At 35.9% G+C, this 21,834-nt stretch overlaps 1 protein-coding gene across 4 annotated transcripts in view; it reads right to left on the minus strand.

Annotated features, from left to right (window-relative positions):
• The window catches only part of LOC116850822 (protein kinase C and casein kinase substrate in neurons protein 1), a 49,895-nt gene extending 35,290 nt beyond the window's left edge, over positions 1-14,605 (minus strand). For all 4 annotated transcript variants that reach the window (XM_032829527.1, XM_032829526.1, XM_032829528.1 and 1 more), the window contains exon 1: positions 14,356-14,605. The gene's annotated coding sequence lies outside the window, so the exon portion shown is untranslated. The remainder of the gene's footprint in view (positions 1-14,355) is intronic.
• Positions 14,606-21,834: the final 7,229 nt, after the last annotated feature.

A 21,834-nucleotide genomic window follows, 5' to 3' on the forward strand; every position in this document is an offset into this window, starting at 1 on the left:
AGCACTAGCACCTGAGTATGTACCGCGCTTGCATAATCAAATCATCGTGAGACGGTGAATAGTGGTTTGTGCTTAGTCACTTGTTCCAGTCCTCTAAAATTAGCGCTACAGCGTAAAACGGGATGGGCTAGGTTCGATAAATGTGACTGACATATAATCAATGTTCCTCTAAGCCGCTATTTGAACAATATAGTTAAATAACGCAAATTTAATATCTCTATGATTATCTTCAACAAGAAATATTTTCTTGATAATAGTCCTGAAATGTACTCATCATAAACTTGAAGAGAGCTTATTATTATATAGAGAGTTTATTTAATATAGAGAGGAATTTTTCTCTTTATAATAATATTAAAATTTATTAAAGAAAAGGTTTGGTTTGACTTTATGTGGTGAGAGAGAGCAAATCGAATTTTTATTTAAAATTTTTAATTTAATATTTCTAATATTCTTGAATTTGGAATGAAAAGCTTTTACTAGGATTCAGAATGCACTTCAAATAAATTTGATGTTTATGACGAACTCTTTTTCTTGAGCTAAGTTTGCGGATATATAAAATTATAAAATAATCGAAACAAATAACATTTACTTGAGTGCAATATATATTTTTCTGTGTTTATGTTTCAAGGTCTTGAGTATTCTTCTTTCTTTTCAAGACTCGGTAGTTTTAACGAGATATTTTCTTTTATTTTGTGAAATTAGCTATTGTAACAGTCGTTAGAAACACACGTAACAAATAAAACAGTTTTACGTGAAGACTGTGGTTTGCCTCCTCGAGATTATTAGAGCCCCTAAATTCACTTCTGTCCCGAAAAGTATAAGCCGTTATAAGTCGTCGCGAGCAGATGACGAATGAAATGGTTTCGCTTCACCAGCACTGGCCCAGCCTTGGATTTTCCGATAATCGAACGCGAAACAATTGTGACGCAGAGATAATGATTCTGGCCTGTGACGTGATTTCAGGGTGATGGAGGACGTCTGCATCCGACAGTGAATCACGGCGACGACGAGCTGCCGTTTGCAGAACGACGACGACGACGACGACGACGACAGCTTGGTGAACGATATCTAACTGGCACTGGCTCTCTCTCTCTCTCTCTCTCTCTCTGGCAATGGTTACTGTTTACAATTACGCCAGCGAATTTATGCCCGAAATCTAGGTTAATACGAGCCCTGTTAGTGGCAAGCGCGCTTACGGTTATTTAAGTGGCGTCGCGTTACCCGCTGCAACCGCACTTCCCAAACTAGCGTCAGAAAAGAGACTCGCTGATCGATGCCCGGGGATTAATTCAACCTCCACCGAGTGTATCTTACGTAATGTAAGTGAAACGAGACAATTACTCCGATAGCGCACGAGGCGCCGATAAGTTCGAGAATGAAGAATAAGGAAGAGCATAATGTACGATTGGCGACGGTCGTATTACGCAATCCGCTGACGTTCACGACGACAAAGTTCGCGCACGTGTGTATATGTTTGCGCGCATAGCAAGTTCACGGTTCGTACTGTCTATTCCAATTATGAATTTGAAAATCGCGTTTTAGATTTAGGTCGTACTTCGTTCTAATCTTTGTATTAGGAGGCACGCTGGCGTCATTTCCCGCTTCACTAGGAGCAAACTGGTGCAAATGTCACGGGCAGTCTCAGTGTGTTATATTGTCGCTTGTACGAGTTTTACCGCAATTGTGTTTATCTGACGTTTCGAGAGAATATTTTCCTACAAATGATTCGTTTATTATTCTTCATAATAATTACAGGAAAATTTTAATAGCACTATTATGGTCGCACTCTGTCCATTCAGTGCATATACATTTTTAATACATTTGTTATTTCATTTTTATTTTTATTTTCAATTTGTGTCAGTAAATTCCTTTAAATCGAACCATATTCTGGGATATTAACATCCGCTAGAATATGTATCGGATAACCAGATCTGGTTGAATGGCATGTAAATATGGGATGCTTGATTAGCGTGCGTGAGTTTGAAATGATTTTAGTGTATTCAAGTATGGGGAGTCAGATAAGGAAATTAAGTAGCGCAATAAGTGCGTAGATAGAGTGCTTTACACAAAGAGAATTTTATATACAGAGAAAAAGATTTCTTTGGATTTAATATTCCTGTTAGTTTAACTTTAATTTATTTTACCTAACACACAACATAATTTTATATTAACCAACAATTTTGCATTAAATATCATTCTATTTCATTAGATTAAATAATACTGTTTGATGGAAAAAATGTTATTATTTAATAAAAATTGAATAACATAAATTAAAAATCTTCAAAATAATACATTATTTAGTTATATTTCAAATTTTGTTTCGTTGGATTAAATCGCGTTATTTGATTGAAATAAAATTATTTAATTAATATATAAATATATATCCCATAGCAGGGAATATAGTTGACATGAATATTTCGATTGAAAATTACAGGAAAAAGAAGATGTACTCGATGAAGTAACCAAAAGATACCACCAGTAATGCGAAAAATGTCAAGTTTCTTAAGATTATTTAAACTAAATCATCGAATTTTTTAAATAAAACGAGAAAATTAAATAAAGTGATTTTCTTCTTTGAATCAAACGATAATAAATTATTTAGACTGAACAACAAAATTATTTGAAAAGTCCAATAGTTATGCTTATTGATTAAAACATTAATTTCTTTAGGTCATTTCAATAATCAAATGTGTCTAGATGCAATAAAATTTATTAAATTCAAAGAAATCTTTTTTTCTGTGTAGTAAAGCTTATTATAGAATTGTGCAATTAAGGAATAAATCAAGATTCTGCAGTAATTATTGTACTTTTATTTTATATGTGCTATTTATATTTTAGGAACTAAAATGTGTGCTACTAAAAAATGCTGTGTTCCTAGCGAAATTTACTGTCTTCCTCGATAAGCACTGCTAAAAACATTGAAGATAATTTACAAGAAAAAAAGGAAAACTGTAATATTCTCTCCGTGTAGTACCTATCTTTTCGCGAAGCGTCGTGGTACATTGTTCTACTTGAGCTACCCACAATCGATCGCGCACGCGGACAGGAGAAGATTAAAAATTTGCTGGCGAGTCGCCAACACCCGACAAGCTCGAAAATTATTCATGAACCACAATGAGGTCTTTCGTGCGTCTGAAAGTAATCCGCGTAATTGGAATGCGAGCCGCGGCCGACAAAGTTGCGGCTGGATCGGGATAAATGGAACGAGGCATTCGCGGAACATACGTACAAGAATGGAGCACGAAAGAAGCGTTGAATAGGTAGGAACGCGGCGCATTTCAAGCGCACGCTCTCTTATATTGTGTATAGTGTGAGGAGGTTCATGTACGAGTGAGGTACAAGCCGAGAGGTACGTTTTGTTGTTCTGAAAAATGGTTCTCCGATAGTACGTTCGATAATACACTCGAACGTGTTTGCTAGCGCTTTGCGCGGCGATAATGCCAGATCTATTCTCGTGATTCGACAAATTTATGTTTTATACGCTGTGTGCGTCTCCTCCACGTTCGCAGATACTCAACACGGGAAGAAAAGGTTGATTGGATGAAGCAATTTCTGGTGAAGTATTCTCACGATTCAGAAATTCCGATTGCAATCACCAGAAGTTTGTTTAAGTTAATCGGAAATCTTAATAACATAGACTAAATTCTAATCACTTCAGTCGGAATTTCTGAATCGTTCACTGAGCCAAAAACGGTTTGGTAATAACCATCAAGTCTGCACGGAGAAAAATAATTTTGCTCTTTTAGCAAAATCGTCGTTGCTACTGTATATTTGTAGTGACATCAAAAAAATTTAGTTGACATAATTAATTTTACAAATTATTCGTTATCAGAGCAGAAGTAGTTTCGTTGCCAGGAAAAAATTTGTTGAGTGTATTTGTCCTAAAAATCACGTTAATTTGCTATTGATGCAAAATAATGTGTTCTTAGCAAATTTATTTGCTATCGAAGCAAAACTGCAACTGCATATATAAATCCATCATGATTTTTATAGCAAAATAATTTGCAGATGCAGCAAATTATATCCAGCAAATAGTGATCAGTACTATTAGCAAATCTTTTTGCTGTCCATATAATAACAAGAAGATTTTGTTAGACTAGCAGAAAATTTGCTGGGCCAGCAAATTATTTTTCTCCGTGTGGATTATAGTTAATAGATGGTTTGGTGAGGTAGTTTCAATCAAACGTATAGGTAGTATATGAATATAATCAAATAATTTGTTAAGTAATGATAAATAATCCTAGCAAGTCTTGGTATCTGTTGCTAAGACTTAGTGATTATTACTAATTTTATGTAGTATATATCATCGAACAATTTGTAAAATAAAACTATATTGTTAATACTTTATCACATTATGTGATAAATATATCAAATAAATGACTTATATGACAAATACTTACTACAATTATTAAATACTGTTTAGTAATCATTACTAAATTATTTGGTATTATTTAACTACTTAGTTCACAACTAAATAAAGAAATTTTTTACTAATTATTTTGCAATTATGTTTAATATTAATTACTACACGTTGCACTGAAATACTCAACTAAATGCATTTGTTAACTATTACAAAACTTTTTCTTAGTGTTCATATCGACCAGAAATTGACTGATCCAATCGAACTTCTTTCGTGAGTGTTATACGTTTCTCTCTCTCTCTCTTTTTCTCTCTCTCTCTCTCTCTCTCTCTCACACTCTCTCGGCTATAACTATATTTCGTCTCACGACATTGCGTAGGCGACTCGCCTCTGCCCCGAAAAATTCTAATTGGTTGTACAATTTGAGATTAATCTCTGTTAACTGGTCGTGCAAATCGCGCGAAAGTATCCGGTCGTGCATTGATAAATTTACCGGATTTATCACTGTTAATTACTAACGACGTAGCCGTGGGATGTACGTACGCGGCAATGAGATCGCCCGATAAATCTCCAATCGCGCACGAGCGAGTGGCAATAAAGAAGGGTTGAACTTCACGCTTTAACCTTACTTACACGCCGTACTTTCCGCTCTTCGACGCGCGCTTTCTTCTTTCTCTCTCTCTCTTTCTCCTTCTCCCCTCCCCCTCCTTCTTTCTTTTTTATATACATCATCAACTTGCATTTTACTGTTATCGCGGGGTGATACCTGTCCGAGCCGGTTTTACGAGACGCACCGGTTTCGTAACCCGACAAGACCGCCGCCGTCAAACACGGCAACGCGCGTACGTTGTGTCGCTGTCAAAGGGAATGTAACAACGGATAAATTATGGACAAATCGCAGTGCTCGTTACGACAAAGCAGGGCCCCTGTGTGTCAGTAACCTCCTGAGCACGATTCCGTTTGCGCGAACGTCAACGGAAAAAGAAGTCTTGCAATGGTTAATAAGTGTTAGTAGTAACACGCATACAAGTTTATTACTACTAACATTAATAGAATTTAATAAAAAGTAGGTTTTAGTTATTACTAAGTAACACTAGTAGAATTGAATAAAAAATCGTTTTTTTTTTATTAAATTCTACTACAAAGAGAAAATATTATAGTTTTCCTTCATTTCTTTAAATTTTACTATGTTTTTAATAGTTCAGGAATAAACTATCAGTAAGGTTTATTTTGTTAATGAACATGGTAAATTTCACTAGAAACATACCAGATTTCGTTACAAACATAGCAAATATTTTAATAGCACACATTTCAGTTCCTAAAATATAAATAGCACGTATGAAATGAAAGAATAGTGAAATATTGCAGAATCTCGATCCGCAATCTTGAAAAATCCTACAATAATTTTTATTATAAAACTTTCTTTACATATAATGTCAATAATAATAATTTTTCATATATATTACTACTACTATTTTATTACAAAAAATATGATAATAACTATAATTTTAGTCAAATCAACTATTTTTTTTCTTTCAGTATAGGCGATAGATTCGCACTCGTTGAAGGCTGAACGCGCGCCGCGACTGTCCGTCGTGTTACGTAAAATAAATGATCGATTTCCACCGACGTCGGCGAGGACGAGGTTTACATTGCGACCGTTCGGTCGACGTTTAAGCACGTTTCGATCTTACGTTTCAATGAAGCGTAAATGTCAAAGGGACATTCACAACTACGCATGTCCGTTGATTTAATTCTACTGAAAAAAAAAAATTATTTTTGCATTTAATTACATACGATATTTGTTATACATACGATTTAGTTGATATTACTATGCTTTTATTTGTGTCAAGTATTATTGAGGAAACAAAACACACATAGCGATAATTACATTTTTTTATCATCAGTATTAAACATTTGGTTGAACCAATATTAACTTAATTATGGTCAACAAAATCCTTTTTTCAATATATCGCTTATCGTTTTACGTTAGTCAAGTTTGTATAGGATGCAAAGTTAAGGGAGGCCGTACAGAATTATGTACATCGCCGACATAATCATCGATAATTGTTTTACGTTAATAAACAATTTTTTAAATTGTTTTTTATGTTTTACGTCACGTGGATTGTAAATTTGAGAGCCTCGTAAACTTGATGTAACGTATACGAGCTGTTGCAAGAGCTAGTCTGCTCCAGATTTCACGGAGCACGTTGACTGAGAGCGGTGATGCGTGCATAGAAAATAGCACGGAAAGATGCAGCAGCACAGTCGCATGGTTCTTTTTAGTTTCCAAGATTGATTTTGCGGACTCAGGATACATTCTCGTGAGAGAAAGACCTCGTTATCGATCGGATGAAACCGTCTACTTCTTCTTCTTCTCGCATATCTCACCCGACACACATCGCCCGATCACGAGGCTATACGACACTATCACATAAGCTGTCGCATCGGCATTTTTCTCCGAATTCTAGCATATCATATCGCGCACCATAGATCCATATTTTATCAAGTTTGCACGTCCTTCTGCGAAGTGAATTATTGATACTGCGACGTTTCCAATTTTATAAAATCTTATCGATGGACTCATATTTTTTCTCAAAATATAAAATTTCATATCCAAGTCAAAATTTTGATCCTATTTTCAGCTTTATTATTCCATTTAACATTTATTTTGATATTCTGAAGCCTATAATACAATATATTTTGACTAAAGAAAGTGAAAAGCGAAATTTCAAATATTATCAGAGTCAAAGTAGGAGTAAATTATATCATTAAACCTACTTTGCTACCTTAGCTCCTACTTGTAGAATTCAAGGTTTAATATAGGGTCAAAATTTCAACGCGAGTATATTTTGTGTTATGACATTATAATGTAGTTTAATAGTTTTTAGAAATCAATATATAAAATAAACATGTACAGTTAAATAAATAAATTAAATAAAAGCAAATTAAATAAATAAAAATTACTATAGAATTTTGTATCACCGAGGAATAGATCGATATTTTAATTTATGACTCTTTCATTTGATGTGTGCTATTTTGGGAACTGAAGTGCCATTATGAATTTTTATTATGTTATTAACAAATGTATTATTAAAAATTTGTTGTGTTCCTAGTGAAACTTACTATGTCTCTTGGTAAGATAAATCATTGACAGTCTATTCCTGCACTAAAAACATAATAAAACATAGTAAAATTGGAAAGAATTTATATAAAAAAACAAATAAATATTATTACATATTATTTCTATGTAAAAGGAGATCAATCATCTTTAGTTTACTTCTCGACGCTCTATGGAAACTAATAAGTAAAATTGCCTGATGATTAATGTAACATATTTTAAAATTGCCTGATAATTAATATAACATATTTTAAAGTTTTAATTGCAATACCTCTGCGAATCCCGCCATGATTTTAAATATTAATTCTTCATTCGAATTGTTTACTAGTAATTAGTGCGGGTAACAATGAGTCTCACGGCGCACAATATTCCGAAGGTGTTAAGTGCTTCGTATTTTTCTTCGTCACCACACCTCGGACTCGCGTAGGATGTCGAGGACCCTAACAAAAAGACGGGAAAATGGATGAGCGCGGCGAGCAGGGTGACAGAAGAAAGGGTTTGAAATATGTGGAGCGTAAAGAGGCCGACAAATTTCAGCGTCTGTTCCCATCGGCTCGTGACAGGCTGATAGTCAGCCGTCGCTACCAGATAATCTCGCGGCACGCGTGCGTCCGCACGATACGTCTATACGAATGAATTACCCATCGGGTATCACGGACGCGAGGGTAAAGGAAAAACCTGCGCGACTTTCGTGTGTGGCGTGACCCATCCGCAACAATTTCATCCACGATGGAGAAATTGTACGTGTAGCGTGCGCTACATATTATCTGACGCTAAAATCTCCCGTCCGAAATGTTAATTAAGTTTATAATAAGTCGAGATCTCGCGTCGACAAGAAAGTCTAGGAGGCCGTCCTACGGAAGCTTAATTAGAAAATCAGCGTAACAATTAAGCGTAATGAAAGTAAATTGTTAAATTATTTCGTTGGACAATTTTTTTCTTGGCGCGAGAGAGAGAGAGAGAGAGAAAGAAAGAGAGAGAAGTCCTCGTTAAATTTCCTGTGCGTGGACGTTGATTATGTTCCCCCATGCCATAAGCATATTGGAGCCCTCGCACTAATGCAATTCCACGAGGCCTGATCGAATTAGTTTCCGGACGAGGCGAACCAAGGTTAATAATGACCAAGTACGGGATGTAACGTGACATCGATTAAACCGTGCGACCCAATTTCGTGCTAAAAATGTCTCCTCGATCCTCGCGTAATCCTCGATTGCTGAAACGTGTTTCAAGATATACACGCGAGAGAGTACGTGGGAGAAAATCTAGCCACGATACGTACTTATCGAGAAGTTGTTTGGTACATCAGCGTGCTCTATTGACAGTACGCTCTCTTTCACGACGATGACGATTTCACTTTTATTGAAACATTTTAAACGTAATCGTCTGTCCATTGATAATCTAACGTCATTCATGACAGAAATAATTAGATCACTTGAAGAGTTAACTCTAAACTGACACGCTGGGTTTATTTTCAATTTCATCTAATTTTTGAATTTGTATTACTCGCTAATTAGTGGAATGAGGAAATTCATGCGCTGCAAAAATGTTATAGTTGATGAAAATATAAAGTTTAAATATCGTTAAGCCATTTCAAAATTGTCAAAATTGAATATTTGCGATTCCTGTACATAATTCTATTCTACAGGCTTGTCTGTGAAAATATATTTATGATTTTTTATATATTTTCATTAACACTTTTATAGAATGTAAATAAATGAGAACAGAAACCCAGTGTGCCAGATTAACGAAACACGTGTGCCATGTAGTGGTTAAAAATTCCGAAATGATCGTCTGAGAATGCATAAAAGATGTATTCTTCGATCAATAATTTTTTAAATAATAAAAGGTACCTGGAAAGACTTCTGCGTGCGTTTTCGAGCGTTACAAAAGGCCAGTTGCTTTCTAATTAGCGTCGATTGTACGCGCAAGCACAGGCAGGTCGTTGCAATACTTGCGAAGGGATCGTTCGCGGAGAGAAAAGGGCGAGGTCTTCGGAGCGTGAGTACGCGTGAATGCGCACCGGAGCGCATCGTTAACACACGTTTGCACGAGGAAGAGCACGGTCCAGCGAGTTTTTGTGTATCACGCCACATGCTCTAAGGACGTGCGGTCTCGCCTAGACTTCTCGTAACAAGGAAGAAAAAAAGAACGAAGGCTGCACGACAAGTATGTACTTACAGCGGACCCTCGCGACGATTTTACGCTTCTCGAAATATACTAATTAGCAGATTTGTCGTGTGCATTCGCCGCGTGTAAGGGCGCGGGATGGAAGTACGTGTGACTCCATTCTTTCGTACACTGATGTTCATTAATTGAGTCCTTTTTCGGTGTAGAATAGTATAGATGAGCGTACCATCACCAGGCACATTTATCTTTTTACGTTTATCACTTTTGTCTACACTCAAAGTACTCAATTAATGAATACCAGTGTACGTCGGCTTTCGGGACAGGAAGCTGAAGCAGATTCGCGATGACAGGTTATTCGTCATTAATTCGTTTCCAAATGAAATATTCTTTGTAACGCACGGAGAGAAATCATTTGCTGGCAAATCTGTAGTCGTAATGTAAAACAGACAACCAGTTTGCTGTATTATAGTAATATTATAGTAATTAAATCGCAGAGCTACGTGAGATTTGTAGTGAATAAAGTTTTATGTTATAGCACGACGGGTTTGTTAATTGTTAGCAATGATGGTTCTGTCCCATGACTAATGGGAAATTACAATAACATAAACTATTTCTTCCTTATTTATTAAATAAATGCATTTATTTGATAAAATTAATAAATTTGTCTTGTAAATTTTTATTATCTCAAAATACAAAATAATTTATTGCAGTAATTAATCCTAGGACTCTAAACATGAGTAAAATTTACTCAGACTAACTTTTCAAGTGTTACTTAGAAATTTTGATCCTATTTTCAGTCTTGTTATTTTATTCAACACCTACTTTGCTCTAAATCTTCATTCTTCACATCAACCTCTTCAAATTTTAATTAACCTATTCGAGTCGAAATTTAGATTCTACTTTCAGCTTCATTATTTAATTTAACACTTATTTTGATATTCTATAATATAACCTATTTTGGTGTTAAAGAAAATGAAAAATAAAATTTTGAACTTTTAGAGTCAAAGTAAGAATAAAAGTAAGTTATGAGCAAATAAAAATATGTTGGCTGAAATTTACCCATTTAAGGTTTACATAACTTTTTGAAATTCAAGTTTTCGAAGTTAAAATAATATCAACAAAAATGGATTTACTTTGTGAGCAAGTTAATAATTATTCGTAATTTCTTGGTTGCACACTAGCAAATCTGCTTAATTATAACGTTTAATTTTATCTGGCGAGCTACAGTTTTGCTGAATCCACCAACCCACATTTTTCCGAGTGCACTGATAATCTTGCGCCGTTACAAATGCTCGACAAGTTAAACGCTTCGACAACTAAACCACATGCGGAAATCTTGTCAAAGGGCAACTTCCGCGATATAAACCGCGGAATTATCAGACGTGTTACGACACACAACAAATAAATCCGCACACGTCGCAGGAGCGCACACACGTCCGCAGGATGTAGCCCGCAGCGAAGCGTGTCCGTGACTGACTCGCACTGATAGATGCGTGCGTGGGGATTCCATGTTTAGCGTTTCTTAGAGGTCGGCCGATTTAATGTACGTACACACAGCACCTCGGCCGTGTTCGTCTACACAAGAAATTAATGCAGACAGAGACGGGTGGTCTCGGCAAATTGGCAGGTATTGCGGTTACGCGAATTTGGCGATTATAACGGTTTACGCACTGATAACACGTGGCCGATCGACAGCAATATATGATAATCAAATATAATGAGACTGCCCGCGGCTATTTAAGGACCGGTCCGGCGAGCAACGCCAATGCCACGCGACCTTGAAGAAGAATTCTTCAGCTATGCGTTTAATCAGTGGATCTTCTTAAGCAATGACGTATGATGAGTCGCGTCTGACACCTTTCAAACCGACTGCGTCCTTCTCACCGCGCAGTGAGAGAAAGGCACACCTTTCGGATAAAAATCAATGTTAATAATCTCTTTTTATTTGCTCATTGTCAATTGCCCTATAACTTTAGTAGTGCAAATTTTAGAACGTGAGTAAACAAAAAAAGCAATAAAATTGATTAAATATTGCCGTCCAAAAGCGATTTTTGTCCAAAAAGAGTGCCTGTTCTCCACTGCCAGTCCATTTAATTTGTCCGTAATTTTTCATTTACATTGAGAGAAAAAATGGCTAACTTCACCAAAAATTATTATAATTTTTGGCAATTATATCTTTTTATTGTTCATATAAAAGTTACTTATACAATATAGTAGCGATATAAACATGTAAGGTTATCACACCCATGGAAAAATATTACTCTACTGATAAGAAAAGAGATAATTCAGTTTTCTTTTCTCCTTTTAAGTAATGTGGTTCTCTTCAACAAAGAATATTTTCTGGATAATAGTCTTAAAATGTGTTCATCACAAATTTTAGAAAATTTTATTATTATGTGCTTAAAGAAGAATTTATTCTCTTTACAAGAATCTCATAAAACTTTATCAGAGAAAAAATTGATTCGCTTCTGTGTAATAAGCAAACCGAAATTTTGTTTTAATTTAATATTCTTATGATGAATGAATTGAAATAATATAATTGCGAATATATACTTATGAGAGAAATACTTGAAACAAGTAACATTTACTTGAGTGCAGTATGTATGCAGTGCACATTCACACTGCAATAACATTTACTACAAAAATGGTTCTCCTGAACGAAGAAAAATAATTTTGCTCTTTTAGCAAAATCGTCGTTGCTACTGCATATTCGTAGTGACATTAAGCAAATTTAGTTGACGTAACTAACTTTACAAATTATTCGTTATCAGAACCGAAGTAGTTGGATAGAAAACATTTGTTGAATGTATTTGTTCTAAGAATCACGTCAATTTGCTATTGATACAAAATAATGTATCCTTAGCAAATTTATTTGCTATCGGAGTAAAACTGCAACTGCTTATATAAATCCATCATAGTTCTTAAAGCAAAATAATTTGTAGATTTAACAAATTATATCCAGCAAATAGTCATTAGTACTCTTAGCAAATCTTTTTGCTGTCCATATAATAACGAAAAAATTTTGCTAGACCAGCAGAAAATTTGCTAGGTCAGCAAATTATTTTTCTCCGTGTGATAATTTTCACGATGTGATCATTCTAACAAGTCCCAAACACTTTTTATCTCAATGCAAGTCACCCACGAGCATGGATGTGGTTCGCATTAATTAACAATGCTAAAGCTCGGAGTCAGAATTTCTCGTTAGAAGTTCAGTGAAATAACGTCATGATCGCGATTAGTTCCGTACGGATACACGGTATCCAAACTTTGTTATTTCCGTTCGGAGCAAATCTCGCGTCGTGGAATTCGAGTCGGCAGCTCGTACGTCAACGAATCTACAATCAATTTCTCAGATTTTATAAGTCGGAACTCACAGTGGAGCGCGTCAGGAAGTCGCGAGTGTAAGAATTTAAGGCGCTCGTTAGAAAAGCCTCGCAGTGAAACATAGGCCCTGACAAAGCGTGCAACTCACGTTACTTAAAAGGGTGCTGAAGTCGATGACAAACTCGAACAATGTCGATAATGCAAAGACGATCGTCACTAACAATCACGTTATTCTTTTCGTAATTTTTGTACACAGAACTTACGTAAATATGTGCTGCTTTTTATCATATTCAGCGGAAAGCCTAACCGCACACATGTGCAGAAATCTTTTTGCAAACTGTTTACATATTTTTAAGTTTAAAAATAAGAAGATGCGAAGATGCAATGTTCTTTGAAATTTTTCTGTCTGGAGCATCCACACTTTCGATATGTACAAGCTGCGGAATTTTTGGATTAGGTAAATATCATGCTGACAGTTTAAGATTTTACATCTAAAAGTTTCTTTTTTCGTTTCCGTCATATATTGAACAATGCTCCTATTTATTTTTGCACGTATTTTCATTGCGTAAAAGCATTTGCAATTCTGTATAATTAATATGATGTAAACTTTGCAGAAAAATGTCAGTATTCGGTAAAGTTTTTAGCTTCAGCATGTAAAATAGACGAAATTATCTTGTCAGCAAATTAAAGAGCCGGGATACGCTGTCTCACATCAACAAACCATTAGTTGCGACTATTGATATTTTGTTAAATTTACAAAACTTTTTCTCTCAGTATATGAAAGAGAAGTAAGAGGTATCAGCGGATCGAAGTTGAGCCAGAAATATTGAAGTAGCCCGTTAGTTGAGGCATCAAGCCAATCTAGCATTCTGAACTCAGTTGAGAATTAAGTTTAATTTTAGAAATCTGAACATGGGTAAAATTTAACCAGACCAACTTTCCGAACGTTACTTAAAAATATATGTTTCGTTTTGTCATTATAACTTTTTTCAACTTCATGGAATCACAGAAGCATTAATAAGTTTAAATTCGTCGAGACTTTTTGCACTGATTCAAAAGGAAATATTAAAATTTTTGATAATTTTTGCGGAAATGAAATGAGCAAATAAAAGTGCGCTTGGTAAAATTTAATCATGTTTAAAATTCACGTGACTTTTTGTGATGTCCTAGAGGGTTAATTAGTATTAAATTATTTCTACTTCACAGTAAAGTTCCGAGTTCATTTTCGAGTTAAGTACTTATTCAGCGCTAATTTATTTCGCGTATATACAGAATGATTTCTTTTAGCGACTGATCGAATATCATCCGAAATTCCCGGGCTTTCTATCTAAGACAATAAGCTCACACGAGCTCACCTTTGCCGTGCAAATGTCTGATGGATTCAACGCGGCGGGTGTGGAGAACGCATTATGAGAGTTCCTACCTTGAAAACGCATGGCTGAGCGATGCGTGTGGCTCGTCGAGAACAGAATGCTTTTTCGATTTCACCGATGTATACGACGCACACACACACACACACACACACACACACACCACCGAGGATTACACACCGGCGGCGACAGCGCGCGCTGTTCAAGTAAAAGCGACCGGGAAACCCAGCTGTCGCACGAACGTTCCGCACGGATTTATAAATAAAGCGCGTCCCTGCCGCAGGTCAGTCGCTGCGATCCACGCGACACGATGGTCGGACATGGACTGACGTGGAAGAAGGCTCGCGTTGCCAAAGCGACGCACCCGTGATTCCCGGCCGAACGATCGTGAGAAAGAATACCTGTTATTACGCGAGAGTGACGCGTGAGTGTAACAGGTAGCGCTCCCATGAAGAAGCCCGTTAACCCTTGCAGCATCAACGGGCCAAACGAGTGGTTTCAGCCATGGGCATAGGTATATCTGGACGGAGCATTATTCCGCGAGGTTGAGGTTCACACAAGGGGAAAGGGAACTGTAATGAATACGATCAACCAAGATGGCGACGGACCATAGAATTGTTTCCACTCCATGGACGTAGGAATATCTGGATGGAGCATATTTCCGTGAGATTGAGGTTCAAGGAAAACGGGATTGTGAAGAATATGATCAACCAAAATGGCGGCGGACTATGGGATTGTTTCCATTTTATGGAAGTAGGAATATCTGGACGGAGTGTATTTCCGCGAGGTTGAAACTCAAGGAGAAGAGAAATTGTAGTGGATATAATCAACCAAGATGGCGACGGATCATGGAATTGTTTCCACTCCATAGACGTAGGAATGTCTGGACGAAGAGCATATTTCCGCGGAGTTGAAAGGGCAATGGAGATCGTAACGGATATGATCAAGCAAGATCAGCATAGAATTGTCATCATTCTAATTGTCTAATCTAATCTCACCATTCTAATCTTATTCTTGTATCTTGCGTTTTTTTTTATTTTTGCGGTCTTTCGCGTAGCAGTCAGGTATTGTAGAAGAAAATGGAACACTACTGCGAACATTATTTATGCTCAGATCCAGATACTCCTACGTCCATGGTACCAGCTTTTCATTTTTGTCAGCCGTGAGAGAGCCGTTAGCACTCACTCTATTGAGCGTCGCTTCGAAGATCATCGAGTTGTTTCTATTTGCGAGTTGATTCTGCCGTATGGTCGATAAATAGGAATGACGAATCAACGCGCTTCTTCGGATACGCGCGAAAAACGAGGACGGCCACTGTCGTCAAAGGCTAGCAAGACGAAGGTGAGACTTACGTAAGGATTTGTTCGTCGCAGAAGCTTATTTACATACAGTGTTAATTATGCTTCTGCCAAGGTGTGCGAAGTGACGTTACTGAAGATGCATGCACACGAGTCGGATTATGACTCCGATTCGGGCTGCTGTTTTTTTCGAGGTCTGTCTCACGCTTGAAGATCGCCGATCGGCAAAGAACTACTCTAAGCAACGCTCAATCGTATTCAACTATCGGATTTTCTATCAGCGGATTTAATCTCGTGCTAAGAACATACGAGCGATTCTTTCGCCCGCGAAACTGCACGTGCGGGACGCAAGAAAACTATCATTCCACACTGAGAGAAAAAATTATCTAAGAAATAAAAGATACTTATTCGGTGAGTATCGATAACATATCAATTGTTATATATATATACATTGTTTACTCTATTTAAATAAAAGAATTTAGATTTAAATAAATATGTTATCAATACTCACCGATTAAATATTTTTAAAATTTTTAGATATTTCTTCTCTCAATGTATTGTCAAGAAAAGCAATTACACGGTTCACTTTCTTTCTTTGAAGTAACGGTTACCTTCAACAACAAATATTTTCTTGATATCATAAAATCTCAATTATCATACTCATCACAAATTTGAGAAAAGTTTCTTGTGAAGTGTACACAAAAGAAGAATTTCTTCTCTTTACAAGAGTATCATAAAACTTTATCGAAGAAAACATTAGTTCAACTCTATGTAGTGAACAAACCGCGAGTTTTTGTTTTAATTTAATATTTTTAGTTGAAATATTAAATGCTACTACACGGATATACTTTGAGTAATTTAATGTTTGTGGTGAATTTATGATAGATTTGCGAATATATAAACTTATAAAATACACAATTGGACACAATTAACATTTATTTGAATGCAGTTTGTATTTTTCTGCATAGATGATTCTACGTCGACCCTATTGGAGACTTTGAAAGATGCGGTGTGTAAGTTCGGCTTTTGTACGATTCAATTATTCACGTATGAATATTTAGGATGCAATTATGGTCCTCAGAATGCTCCTAAATTATACAAGGGCTGGTGGCATATATATTTCCCCCACGCGATGTTACTTCTCGGGATAGATATGTAATGTACAATATGTAAAAAAGGAGACTGCGATATTACTCTCAGATAGATATATAATATGTAAAAATGGAGAGAGAGAGAGGGGAGGGGGAGAGAGAGAAGGGGAGAGAGAGAAGAGGAGGGGGAGAGAGAGAGAGGGGAAGAGCGAAAGGGGTAAGGGAGGATAATGGACTTGGTCGATTAATGGAAGTAACAAGCACGACACGGTAATATCGCTTAATTGTACATTCTTATTAGTGTTTTTGTGAATAGTCTTGCTCGCCGCGAAACTGCTGATACTCATCAGACTGTAACCAAGGTCAGTGCTCACACGTATTATCTAACGGTAACTTCAATCTGCGACACGTTTAAGAACGCGATGAAAACGAGAGTGAGCCCACAGTGGCTCATCTGTCCCCATTGTCGACCTTAACCCTAAAACTCTACACACTGAGAAAAAAATACCTAAAATACAGAAAACATTCATACTAATAACATATTTATTTAAACCTAAATTCTTTTATTTAAATAGAATAAAATAAAAGAAATAATATAAAAAATTATTGATTCACAAAAATAGAAATAAAATCGTATTCCTCGAAATTCAATTTCTATCCTTTTTATCGATCTTTTTTATTCTATCCTTTTTATCGATCTTTTTTATTCTATCCTTTTTATTTATTTCATTAAAAGTTTATAATTTCTATGTATCTTTCTTTTTTCCCTTCCTGCAATTATGTTTTTACTATCACCTCGTGTTCTACGCAAGAAAAATCTATGCCTTCGTGGTAGCAATTTAAATAATTATTTCTCGAACATTTTGATTTAACATCTTCTCAGACACTTTTTTATGTTTTTCACCTGGAAGATTCAAACGCGTGCATAGAGAACGACGAAGGCGTTATATATTCTTATACACTGAGAAAAAAATATTTCATACTTCTAACTATAATCACACAGAGAAATAATTGTTTTATTATAAATTATCAAGAAAACTACCTTTTTCTTAAACTCTACTATATTGTTAGTGATAGTAACTTATATGCTACTACTGATAATAATTTATATGTTGCTACTATTATTTTACTGGAAAAAATATGCCAAAAATAACTATAATTTCAATTAATATAATTTAAAACTAACTAATAGTTATATTTTTTGTTAGTATAGCTTAAGTCAACCATCTTTTTCTCTCAATGTAGGTCGTTTCCGTTGTATATAATTTTTGATTTATGAAGTCTCGCTGAAAGGCATTTACCTCGAGGACAAACTCGCGGGCTAGCATTTTCGTGGAGTTTATGTCCTAGAAATCCGCGAGAAATGGCAAACGGGCAATTGGAAGGCGCGCCGCGTCTCTTGTCCCTATCGATCAGACTACCGATTGGGAAGCATTAAGGGATTGGCTTCCTCGTCAGGCAGAGCGTGATGGGTCGAGAGAGGCCGTATTTGTGTCCAATCCTATTACAAATCCTTCAGTGATTATGTTGCACGGAAGCGCGCCGGTGACTTTTAAGCGTCGCCGAGCGGGCGAAAAATGCGGGCGAAACTTCGCCGTGCATCGATCAATACTGTCGATGACGCGTTCGCAGACCTCGGAACACCACATCGCGCGCCGTGTCTTGTCGAGTTTGATACATAAAACATTAGACTGAGTATCCTTGGGTGGAAATTTCGTGATTGTTGAATGAGATACGAATTAATTCCAGACCCGATTGATATCTCAATGTAAGTACCATATCTTACGTTCGCGCGCGAGAGAAGAAGGTAAGGAGAGACACGAAAGGAGCCCGCAGAATCGTCTGCGCGATTCTGTACAGGGACAGCACTATTCGCTCCTTTGTCTACGATTCGCAATGTGAACGCGAGTCCCGCTCGCTCTCGGCTTTATTATTTTGCGGAAACGTCATGGAACGTCCCGATTGGCTATTCAGGAACTCACGAACGTCGTGCACCACCTCCTCTTAACTGAAGTGTCCCGTAACGTTCATACGGATAATGCATGCAAACTCAGTCTGATTGGCTTAATGAGGATGTACCGCGTCTGAATGGCGAGTGCAAATTACGCGGCGCGTGGTCTCGCAGCAAATGCCCGTATTAATGTTACGTTCATGTGTTACTTCCACCTTGCGATGGAAGTAGCGCTGGCGCATTTCCGCGCGTGAAACGAAAGTTCGCGCACCGTGAACACGAGGATAACACGACTTTCTTCAGTCTTCGTCGGTCATAAATTCACGCGGTTGACAGACGAAAAAGAACATTCTTGTTCGGAAAATATCTTTATCTTGGACATGTTAATCTTCAAATGAAATTGCACAGCATTAAACAGAGATAAATTACTTGCAGGAATATATTTCACTCAAGGAAGAAGCATCTGTGTTTTTATTATTCAAAAATAATTTTCATTAATGGAGAGCACAAAATATTGAATTGAGAATATGTTTTCAAATATGTGTTACGCCCCAGGTTCTCTTTATGCATTTAAAACAATTATATTTAATAATTATTGTTTCATATATAAACCACGATATATAACTTTATTAGAAGAATTTTAAAATCTTGAATTTCAACAAGGTTATAATTTTGTTTGGATATTGTAATAGTCTCATATAAGATGCATAAGAAGTACAATATGATTATTTTGAGGATATCTTTTTCCGACACTCAAAAACATCATATTCTTAATTGAATATTTTTATAAATGGTACTTTTTGTGAATAAGAACTATTTTTGAATAATAAAAACACAGATTTTTTTCTCTTCGTTGAATCGTATAAAATATATTCTTGCAAGTACTCATCTTCGTTTAAAGCTATCTCATTTGAAGATGTCCCAAATAATTTATGTATGTAAATTTATGCCACTGAATAGCAAGGGGACAGTAATGTGGGGAAGTTCATGTTAATGTCACAATTCGTATGTCGTGTATTCTGCAACTACTGTGTAATCTTTGGACGCAACGACGTTCCTCGCTTGCCTCTCGACATTAATTTCACGCGTATTTAATATTCACGCAATAGCGACACGCCTTGCAAACCGATTTCCAGCATTCGTATTGCCCTTGTAATCAGTGTCGCACATTATAAATGCTGCATAGTAAAAACTTTCCTTAACTAAAGTAACTGGCAATTAAATAAAAATTAATCATTATATATATAATTACGAATAATTTAATTGACTAATTATATTAATTACTAATTAGTTTATAGTCAATCATATCAAAGTTTGATTAGCAATTGATCGATTACTAATCTACTACTAATCGACTACTAATAATCAATCAATGATGATACATAAAATTACGAATTACTTGTGATTATATATATGATAATTAATCGATTTGATTATCGATCCGATTAATGTCGATTATTTTAGTGAAAGAACATTTTCATCGATTAATGTACAACACAATATTTGTTTTATATTATAAGATATTTTATACTATGATATTGTATTTTGTATTATATTATATTTCCGATTAAAATAGCTGTTGTTAAATTAAAAAAGAATTATTTAGAAATAAGAATATTGGAACGTCTCGGGCCAGTTTCTGCGACATTGCGACAGTTTCCCTTGAGTAAACTCGAATAGGGTCGCTAATTAATGCGTCATTGGGTGCGCGTAGATAGGATACGCGTTCGACGCTCATCGGTGTCGAGGTTAACAGCAGGTGCATCGCGAGTGCAGTTCTGCTTGGCGGCCATGCACGATGAGGCCTCGCTTTAGAGAAGTTACGGCGCGCTCCCGACGTTCCGGCATTTTTCTTCTCCTGCTCGCTCATTTTCCGTTCCTCGTGTATGGCGCCGCACGCGTTACGCAATTAATTGCAATCAGCGTAGCGTTTCACGTTACTCTCCTGACGCTTGCTCGTCGGGATGAGCCCGGCTCATAATAGCGTTCTTCGCGGCGGAGCGGAAACTTAAAAAAATGCATCGTTTCTTGTCTTTATGACTTCGAAAGTCCGATGCGCCGAAATTACACGGGATTCCCGCTGTGTTAATGGATTTTGCAACATTTGCAACGGACTAAAAAAATGCGTTTTATGCAAATGTAACAAGACTGCACGAAATATATCGCAAGATACTATTGCGCCACTGGTGCACACAAAAAGAATTTTAATGCAAAACACCACTGGACACATAGACAAGTTGAAAAGAATTTATATAAAAGAAATAAAAAAACTATAATATTCTCTCCATATAAAATTCTATAATTTTCTTTTAATCATTTATGAGACAAATATATTGCATTAAATTAATTAAAAATTAAATTTATTAAAAATTACGAGCAGATTCTTACTTATTTCGAGCAAATTTTGATTATTTTTCGTATTCCCTTTTTATTTCTATTTCGTTATTCCGCATTATAACTATAAGTGCCTTGTGAACTTATAAGGTATGCAATCTTTACAAATCGACTATACGAAGAGAATTTTATGACAAAAATTGTTATAGATTTTTGTAACCAAAAGACAGATCGGTGTTCTACATTAATTAGCTATCATTTCATTTCATATATTCTACGTGCATTTTAGGGACTGAGATGTGCTATTAAAAATTTGGTTTCTGGCGAAATTTACTATATTTCTTACCGAATTATATCTTACGACAGTTTCTCTATTTCTGCACTATTAGAAACATAGTAAAGAATTTATTGAGAAGAATTTATAAAGAAAGAGTTATAACATTCCCTTCGTGCAAATGAATATTTTCTTTAAGAATCTAAAAGATAAAATTGTATGTAACAGTAGGAGGTACATCCAACACGATATCGTACACGATTGCTATGAAATCATTACACAAACAGGTAAGTGTGTGGAATCGAGGTTAAAGATACTGGCTGTGAGCGACGTTTTCTTTAGAATCGTCGTTTATGAAGTTAGCAAACGTATCAATATTGCCGCATGATGGTGCCAATTTCTTTCTTGACTCATAAAGATAACTTTGACATTGATAAGAGCACGACGAGTCTATGTCTGCAATTATTTTCAGTGGATCGTAGAATTTCTCATAAATATATATATTCATATATATATTTATCATATATTTTATTCATATATATATATATATATATATATATATATATATATATATATATATATAT

The sequence above is a fragment of the Odontomachus brunneus genome, unplaced genomic scaffold (assembly GCF_010583005.1).
Source record: "Odontomachus brunneus isolate Ranch 3 - 2012 unplaced genomic scaffold, Obru_v1 Obru_scaffold_156, whole genome shotgun sequence".
Classification (NCBI taxonomy): Eukaryota; Metazoa; Arthropoda; class Insecta; order Hymenoptera; family Formicidae; genus Odontomachus; species Odontomachus brunneus.